This window comes from Polyodon spathula, chromosome 38 (genome assembly GCF_017654505.1).
Source record: "Polyodon spathula isolate WHYD16114869_AA chromosome 38, ASM1765450v1, whole genome shotgun sequence".
NCBI classification, from domain to species: Eukaryota; Metazoa; Chordata; class Actinopteri; order Acipenseriformes; family Polyodontidae; genus Polyodon; species Polyodon spathula.
In genome coordinates, this window is record NC_054571.1 from 3,001,238 (window position 1) to 3,011,237 (window position 10,000).

Below are 10,000 nucleotides of genomic sequence, written 5' to 3' on the forward strand. Positions count from 1 at the left end.
TGGTGGTATATTCAGCACGCTAATATATGAGTCACCTCATTAAAAACTTTCTGGTTTTTTTTTTTTTTATTTTTATTTTTTTAATCCAGCCACTTGCGTCACGGTGTGGTTTGCTGGTCGCTTGACCCGTTGTCGGGTTGCTGGTCGCTTGACCCGTTGTGGGTTGCTGGTCGCTTGACCCGTTGCTGGGTTGCTGGTCGCTTGACGCCGTTGTCGGGTTGCTGGTCGCTTGACCCGTTGTCGGGTTGCTGGTCGCTTGACCCTCGGGTTGCTGGTCGCTTGAGCCGTTGTCGGGTTGCTGGTCGCTTGAGCCGTTGCCGGGTTGCTGGTCGCTTGAGCCGTTGTCGGGTTGCTGGTCGCTTGAGCCGTTGTCGGGTTGCTGGTCGCTTGACCCGTTGTCGGGTTGCTGGTCGCTTGACCCGTTGTCGGGTTGCTGGTCGCTTGACCCCGTTGCCGGGTTGCTGGTCGCTTGACCCGTTGTCGGGTTGCTGGTCGCTTGACCCGTTGCCGGGTTGCTGGTCGCTTGAGCCGTTGTCGGGTTGCTGGTCGCTTGACCCGTTGTCGGGTTGCTGGTCGCTTGACCCCTTTGTCGGGTTGCTGGTCGCTTGACCCGTTGTCGGGTTGCTGGTCGCTTGAGCCGTTGTCGGGTTGCTGGTCGCTTGACCCCTTTGTCGGGTTGCTGGTCGCTTAACCCGTTGCCGGGTTGCTGGTCGCTTGAGCCGTTGTCGGGTTGCTGGTCGCTTGGCCCGTTGCCGGGTTGCTGGTCGCTTGGGTGTCGCGCTTCTCCAGTGCTGTATAGCGCGCATCAGCGGACTCCGGGTGGATAGGAGCGCGATGCGCTCGTCTCAGAAGTCGCGCAGGTGTATGTTCTGAACAGACTCCGCTATCACGGGAAAAGCACGCCTGGTGACCCGTGCTAACTAACACGCGAGCTATGTATTGATTTTTATTACAATCCCGGATTAGTTTTTACCAGTGTCCAACCCGTGCCATCATCAAAGCGATCCTTGTGTATTAAATGCATTAGGAACTACACATAGATTAACAACATTCATATCGGAGATGTGTCGGCGTGAATTAGAGGAGAATAATTTAATTGAGTATAAAGTGTTTTGTCTCGAAAGTAAATTGTTTTATTGTAATAATGGATTATTATTATTATTATTATTATTATTATTATTATTATTATTATTATTATTATTATTATTATTATCATCAGTTGTTTGATTGTATTTATATGAGTATTATTATTATTATTATTGTTTAAATGAAGAGAAGCAGGGCGGTATGGTGCGTGGTGATTAGCGCTGCTGCCTCACAGGGTATCGATTTCGGCCTAGGGGGTCTGTCTGTGTAAGTGTTCTCCCCGTGTCTGCGTCGGTTTTCTCTGGGTACTCCGGTTTCCTCCCACAGTCCAAAGACATGTTGTTCAGGTTGATTGGTCATTCTAAATTGCCCTCTGTGTGTGTGTGTGTGTGTGTGTGTGTGTGTGTGTGTGTGTGGTGCCCTGCGATGGACTGGCGTCCTGTCCAGGGTGCAGTCCTGTCTTGCGCCCTATGTCTGCCCGGTTAGGCTCCCGGCTCACCGCGACCCTGTAAAAGGACTAAGCGGTTAATGAAAATGGACGGATGAAGAGAAGTGGTTTAAGATTAGTTTGGGTTTATTATGGAAGGAGTCTGTATTTGAAGGCACAGTAATATGGAATTGTAGAGATCGCAGCAGCAGGCTCGCGTCATTACAGTGGATTGCGCATGCGCACCAGCTAGGGCACGTACCTCCTTCACCATTGCACTATGGATGCGTCTAGCTTTTTACTCGTTTCTTAGACAGTCAGGGGCTGTGCATGAGCAGTTGGCACGTTATAATACTGCGGCGTTAACAGTAAGGACTGCGCTGACCGCGGCCTGCACCGCGCGTTAAGGAAAACAAAAACAGCGCAGTCTTTTCAAGCTTGTGTTCTCAGTCAGCGTGCAGGAGACGCAGCGTGCCAAAATATCATGAACAGAAAAAGCCCCAGAGTCAACAGCCCGCATTTATAAAAGACACATTCCCCCCTGCCCCAAACCCACGCCTGTTTGTTTCTTTATTCATCTGTTTATTTCTTTACCAAAGAGCACATAAACAGCCCAGCGCCGCGAAGAAAGCCGTGCCCGGCGTCCCCCTTACAACCCGAGCGGGTCAGTCTGAGTGTGAGAGTGACAACAGCAGCACACGGCCGCGCTTTCATAGAACTGTTCCGCACGCCTAACAGGATGAAATATAATGTCTTCGGTTTGCATTGTCGGCTTTACCTTTTGATTTTTGAAAACCACCCTTCGTTTTATTTCGGCGGTTGGTTGCTGTGTGATAGACACATTTTGCTGTGCCTAAAAATCTGCTTTTGCAAAAAAATTTTGCGCAATACCCGGAACGCTTATTTTGTTAAGGGTTCTGTAACACACACACACGCACACACACACACACACACACACACACACACACACACACACACACACACACGCACACTCACAGAAAAGTCACAGATCGCAGATTAGATAAAAAAAAAAAACTTTCTATATAGTTTCATAATTCGGATATTTGAAACCCTGTATTTTTTCTGAGGGACAGACACCAGACAATATTTGCAGTATAGCGAAGCAGTGCGCACAGATCAGCAAGGTCTTTTAGTTTTTTTACTAATGCGCTATTCCAATAGCGAATCGCACCGTGCGGGTTCAGTGCACACAATGCGCAAAAAAGTATTCCATACATCAAAAGCCATTTTCCTTCTAAAAGCAGCGTTTATCCGCAGATGATCATATATAATTAGCGTAAAAGGATTTCTCAGCGTGGCACCTCTCTCTCAGGACAGAAATCAGCGGAGGTGAACGCCTCCATTCATCTGGAAAGAGGGGCTCCCCGGGGGAACACGAGCCCGTCTAATTGAAATCAAATGATATTCAGGTAATAAGACGCGGGAGCACGCTGCCTCTTCAGGGAGGGACTCTGACAACGCAAAGGGAGCAATTAACCTTGTGAATCGTTAATGCGACACCGCGCTTTCACCCAGCGCTACAGGGTCTCAACGATCTAAGCGGCGGCGGATCTTAATAACGCCGCACTTCAACTCCTGCTGGTCGGATTTACAGACCACATGAGTTTAGTCGCTCTCTAGATTAGCACAAGACTCACTAGATCGCCTGCTGGACGTGTTAAGAGAATGTGTGATAATGTATGCGCTGCTCTGTGAAGAGTAGAGCCACACTATGCAACGTGTCCCGGCGGGGTTGCCAGATGGTCGCATAATTCCGGGACACTTTAAGACAGGTCAGGTTTTCAACTCACCTCTCTAACAGCAAATTAAATTAAAGGAATTGTTTTACAGGTTAGTAAAAGCACACACACACACACACACCTGTCCGGGGGCGGGAATTACTTCCTGTGAGAATCCTACCCGTCAATCAGACCTATACAGCTTGCTGATTTCCAAGAAACGCAGCAGGAAGATTTTTTTTTTTTTTACATTAATAGAATATTAACCACAAGGTTCAACGACAAAGAGAGCGGATGAGTGCAAACTGTAGCGACGTGAGCGTGGTATGCTGATAGATTTACCATTTCCAGAATGAATCCGTGGCATGCTTCTCTCACGATAAATCCGCAATCGCAATGAAGCACATGGATTGAAGCCGCTCACGCAATCGACATTCACTTTGGTTGATTTAAAATTTGGGGTTTAGAGGCGAGTTTAAAAACCTGACCTGTCTTATATTGTCAGTGCCAGTTGGCAAGCCTGTGTCCCAAGTTCAAGAATCACAGTTTTTGATTTCAATTCGTTCCCAATGTATCAGCTGAAATCGAGTTCTGAATCTTACATTAAAACGCACCGCCGATTCCGATCAGTGTCGGAGCGCAGAGGCACAGAGGAGCCTCACCATTTACCGGGCTTTTTTCTGAGCTTTACCACTATGCGTTTACTGTACCACAGTAAAGAAAAAAAAATCAGGGTTGTTTTTTTAGTTGATTGGTTATTTTTCGCTTCAGCAGTTTCCTCCACGGATGTTTGCTGTTCCGCAATAAAACTGGACGCGGTGTTTTTTGGTTTTCTTGTTGCAAAAATGCTTTATATCTCGCCGTGCAGATCGCTTGGAAGGGCCCGCAGTTCCTCTTCTTTGTGAGAAGGGCCTCATAATGCGCTTGTTTATTTTCCAAATCTAAAAGGTGGTTAATGGAAGGGAGTCGGTTTGAGTAGCTCAGAGATTAAAGAAGAAAGAAAGAAAGAAAGAAAGAAAGAAAGAAAGAAAGAAAGAAAGAAGAACAGTGTGGAAGGCAGTGGGTTTGAAGAGCTCAGTGGTTAGATAAAGAAAGCGCTGGGCTGCAGTGTGGAAGGCAGTGGGTTTGAGGAGCTCAGTGGTTAGATAAAGAAAGCGCTGGGCTGCAGTGTGGAAGGCAGTGGGTTTGAGGAGCTCAGTGGTTAGATAAAGAAAGCGCTGGGCTGCAGTGTGGAAGGCAGTGGGTTTGAGGAGCTCAGTGGTTAGATAAAGAAAGCGCTGGGCTGCAGTGTGGAAGGCAGTGGGTTTGAGGAGCTCAGTGGTTAGATAAAGAAAGCGCTGGGCTGCAGTGTGGAAGGCAGTGGGTTTGAGGAGCTCAGTGGTTAGATAAAGAAAGCGCTGGGCTGCAGTGTGGAAGGCAGTGGGTTTGAGGAGCTCAGTGGTTAGATAAAGAAAGCGCTGGGCTGCAGTGTGGAAGGCAATGGGTTTGAGCAGATCAGTGGTTAGATAAAGAAAGCACCCTTCTTATTAGCACTGGCAGTGTCATCACTGTTCCACTTTTCATCTGCTGAAGATGTATTGCTATTTGCATTATTATAAATTTATAAGGCAACTTACAGGTGTACAGGTAGTGCAGGGTTACAATGCAAGATTAATAATTAAATACAGTATAGTTTACAGTAAGTGTAAATAATACCGCTAAAATACAAGATGAACTAGGGTGCAGCAAGTAAAGATTACAGCAAGTTAGATCTACAATGACATATTAGTGGTATAGCAGTGCAAGGCTAGCGCATCAGCTGAAGATCCAGTAACGAGGTGCTGAGGGCAGGCGAGTCCAGTGCAGAGCAGGTGGGGCAGATCAGAGATCTACAAGCGCAGTCTGAACAGGGGGGTCTTGAGGAGGCAACAGAAGGCATGAGAGACTGAGAGGTCCTGAAGCAAGTTCCAGCACAGAGGAGCTGGGATAGGAGCAGGCATGGGAGAGTGGAGAGGAGAGGGAAGCCACGGGAGGGTGGAGAGGCTAGTGAAGCCATGGGAGGATGGAGAGGAGAGGGAAGCCACGGGAGGGTGGAGAGGAGAGGGAAGCCATGGGAGGGTGGAGAGGAGAGGGAAGCCATGGGAGGGTGGAGAGGCTAGTGAAGCCATGGGAGGATGGAGAGGAGAGGGAAGCCACGGGAGGATGGAGAGGAGAGGGAAGCCACGGGAGGGTGGAGAGGAGAGGGAAGCCATGGGAGGGTGGAGAGGGGAGGGAAGCCACGGGAGGATGGAGAGGAGAGGGAAGCCATGGGAGGGTGGAGAGGGGAGGGAAGCCACGGGAGGGTGGAGAGGAGAGGGAAGCCACGGGAGGGTGGAGAGGGGAGGGAAGCCATGGGAGGGTGGAGAGGGGAGGGAAGCCATTTCACAGACCATGCTTATAGATGATTAGCTGAGCAGCTGAATGAAAATGTGTTAGCTGGCACCCTTGAAGAAGCTGCATTGTGCAGGTATTGCAAGGATTCATTGAAACAGAAAACACGTGCGTGCCGTTTAGATAGGGTGCATTGCAGAGCCCCTTTCATGCAGCCAGCCTTTGTTTTGCCTTTCATTTTTTAACAAGTTTTCATGTGGTTACACTTCCCAGCAGCTCATCATCAGCACTTAGCTCAATATAGGCACAGCAACTGATGTGGATTTCTTGTCCGGTCAAACACTGCATGCAGAAAAAAAGAATATTCAGTTGCTCACAAGCGCTTCCCAAGATGAAGTTCTTGTGTTGCCATTAACAACATTAACAGTGCCAAAGATATTTTTTAAACCCTTCTATTATGTTGGGAAAGGAACCTCACTTAATTTAATTATATATATATATTATATAATATATATATATATATATCATATATAATATATATTATATATATATATATATATATATATAATCTTTATAAACTTATATATATATATATATATATATATATATATATATATATATATAATATATATATATATTTTTTGGTTTATTTATATAATATTAGAAATCAATGCAAACTCTCTTTGCAATAAACTTCAGGAGACATTGATAATCTTTATGAAGTAATAGTTATAATTATAGTGCTGCAGATTTTCAATAACATTGCTTGATAACTTTGTTGAGAAAACAAAGCCGTACTTGAAATTCTGGACCTGATCCTTGTGACCAAAAAACAATCAGACCCAGAGACACGGTGCTGGAGAGATCATCCAAACCAGTCTGTGCATCCATTACACCAGCAGCTCCTCTGGAACCAGTACACTCAGCTAACAATCACATGACAGCATGAGCAAGCTCTTTCTATTCTGCACCAAGCCCACGCCTGCCTTCCAAGATGCTCGTTTGCATCATTCAGGGTCAGGGTCTCTGAGCTGAGCCCCGGCAGATTCAGGGTCAGGGTCTCTCAGCTGAGCCCCGGCAGATTCAGGGTCAGGGTCTCTCAGCTGAGCCCCGGCAGATTCAGGGTCAGGGTCTCTCAGCTGAGCCCCGGCAGATTCAGGGTCAGGGTCTCTGAGCTGAGCCCCGGCAGATTCAGGGTCAGGGTCTCTCAGCTGAGCCCCGGCAGATTCAGGGTCAGGGTCTCTCAGCTGAGCCCCGGCAGATTCAGGGTCAGGGTCTCTCAGCTGAGCCCCGGCAGATTCAGGGTCAGGGTCTCTGAGCTGAGCCCCGGCAGATTCAGGGTCAGGGTCTCTGAGCTGAGCCCCGGCAGATTCAGGGTCAGGGTCTCTGAGCTGAGCCCCGGCAGATTCAGGGTCAGGGGCTCTCAGAAGAGGGTCCATGGTAATCAGAATAATGACTTGCTTCTGTTTTCTGAAGCTCTTTATCAGAGAGCTGCTGAAGCTCTTTATCAGAGAGCTGCTGTAGCTTGTAAAGCAAATGAGTCTCTGCTAACTATTAGACTGTTTAGAGACAAGCCTGAGCGGCTCATATTGACTCGAGGCATAATGTTTGCATACAAGAGAAGAACAACTGAGCAGAGCAGAGCTGTTATTGTCTGCGTGAGAGTTCATGACCCCAGCTTAATACATACAAGTGTAATAATACACTTGAATGAAGTATGTGCTGTTTAAAGCTGCAATGTTTCAAGTCATTGTAATTTACACAATGATATTCTAACACAAATATCTTCTGTTCTCTGCTTTTGCATTCACAGGTCTCAAGTGTGCAGTTTTGAACGAGACGTGTGTTAGCAGCCCCAAAGACAGTCAGGGTCTCTCAGGGACAGAGGGAGGGAGGGAGAGAGAGGTACAGGGAGAGAGAAGCAGAGGGACGGAGAGAGGGAGAGAAAGAGATGGAGGGAGATAGAGAGAGAGAAGCAGAGGGAGGGAAGGAGAGGGAGAGAGAAGCAGAGGGACAGAGAGAGGGAGAGGGAGGGAGGGAGAGAGGTTAAGGGAGAGAGAGAGAAGCAGAGGGAGGGAGAGAGAGAAGTAGATGGAGGGAGGGAGAGGGAGAGAGAAGGAGAGATGAGAGAGAGAAGTGGAGGGAGGGAGGGATAGAAAGGTAGAGGAATGGAGGGAGGGAGGGAAAGAGAGAAGTAGAGGGAGGGAGGGAGTGAAGCAGAGGGAGAATGAGGGAGGGAGAGAGAAGCAGAGAGGGAGAGGGAGAGAGAAACAGAGGGGGAAAGGGAAGGGGAGGGAGAGGCGCGAGAGAAGCAGAGGGAGGGAGAGGAGGGAGTGAGGAGGGGGAGGGAGAGAGAAGCAGAGGGAGGGAGAGAGAGAAGTAGATGGAGGGAGGGAGAGGGAGAGAGAAGCAGAAGGCAGGAGAGGGAAGGAGGGAGGAAGGGAGAGAGAGGTACAGGGAGAGAAAGAAGCAGAGGGAGGCAGGGAGGGACAGAGAAGGAGAGATGAGAGAGAGAAGTGGAGGGAGGGAGGGATAGAGAGATAGAGGAATGGAGGGAGGGAGGGAAAGAGAGAAGTAGAGGGAGGGAGGGAGTGAAGCAGAGGGAGAATGAGGGAGGGAGTGAAGCAGAGGGAGAATGAGGGAGGGAGAGAAGCAGAGAGGGAGAAGGAGAGAGAAGCAGAGGGAAAGGGAAGGGGAGGGAGAGGAGCGAGAGAAGCAGAGGGAGGGAGGGAGGGAGGGAGAGAAGCAGAGGGAGGGAGGGAGAGAAGCAGAGGGGGGAGAGAGAAGCAGAGGGAGGGAGAGAAGTAGAAGGAGGAGGGAGGGAGGGATGGTCAGTGTCATATGAAACAACACAAGCCCGCAGCTCCTGGCTGCCGCCTGTCTCTTAGCAGCTGTTTTCCACACACTGTAGCTTTTAATTTCCCAGCTTCACTTCCCTGGACTAATTTTGGGCTTTATATGACTGGCATGCGTTATTTAACAATGAAAGTGTTTACTAAAATTAAAGCAAGACCCTTGATGTGAGCATAAAAATAAAATACAAAATAAAACCCCTCACCGCAAAGACATGAACAGCCCCTTTCTGCTCTCAGCAATGGGATTCAACTGCAGTGGAGGCAGTGGGTTTGAGGAGCTCAGTGGTTAGATAAAGAAAGCGCTGGGCTGCAGTGTGGAAGGCAGTGGGTTTGAGGAGCTCAGTGGTTAGATAAAGAAAGCGCTGGGCTGCAGTGTGGAAGGCAGTGGGTTTGAGGAGCTCAGTGGTTAGATAAAGAAAGCGCTGGGCTGCAGTGTGGAAGGCAGTGGGTTTGAGGAGCTCAGTGGTTAGATAAAGAAAGCGCTGGGCTGCAGTGTGGAAGGCAGTGGGTTTGAGGAGCTCAGTGGTTAGATAAAGAAAGCGCTGGGCTGCAGTGTGGAAGGCAGTGGGTTTGAGGAGCTCAGTGGTTAGATAAAGAAAGCGCTGGGCTGCAGTGTGGAAGGCAGTGGGTTTGAGGAGCTCAGTGGTTAGATAAAGAAAGCGCTGGGCTGCAGTGTGGAAGGCAGTGGGGTTTGAGGAGCTCAGTGGTTAGATAAAGAAAGCGCTGGGCTGCAGTGTGGAAGGCAGTGGGTTTGAGGAGCTCAGTGGTTAGATAAAGAAAGCGCTGGGCTGCAGTGTGGAAGGCAGTGGGTTTGAGGAGCTCAGTGGTTAGATAAAGAAAGCGCTGGGCTGCAGTGTGGAAGGCAGTGGGTTTGAGGAGCTCAGTGGTTAGATAAAGAAAGCGCTGGGCTGCAGTGTGGAAGGCAGTGGGTTTGAGGAGCTCAGTGGTTAGATAAAGAAAGCGCTGGGCTGCAGTGTGGAAGGCAGTGGGTTTGAGGAGCTCAGTGGTTAGATAAAGAAAGCGCTGGGCTGCAGTGTGGAAGGCAGTGGGTTTGAGGAGCTCAGTGGTTAGATAAAGAAAGCGCTGGGCTGCAGTGTGGAAGGCAGTGGGTTTGAGGAGCTCAGTGGTTAGATAAAGAAAGCGCTGGGCTGCAGTGTGGAAGGCAGTGGGTTTGAGGAGCTCAGTGGTTAGATAAAGAAAGCGCTGGGCTGCAGTGTGGAAGGCAGTGGGTTTGAGGAGCTCAGTGGTTAGATAAAGAAAGCGCTGGGCTGCAGTGTGGAAGGCAGTGGGTTTGAGGAGCTCAGTGGTTAGATAAAGAAAGCGCTGGGCTGCAGTGTGGAAGGCAGTGGGTTTGAGGAGCTCAGTGGTTAGATAAAGAAAGCGCTGGGCTGCAGTGTGGAAGGCAGTGGGTTTGAGGAGCTCAGTGGTTAGATAAAGAAAGCGCTGGGCTGCAGTGTGGAAGGCAGTGGGTTTGAGGAGCTCAGTGGTTAGATAAAGAAAGCGCTGGGCTGCAGTGTGGAAGGCAGTGGGTTTGAGGAGCTCAG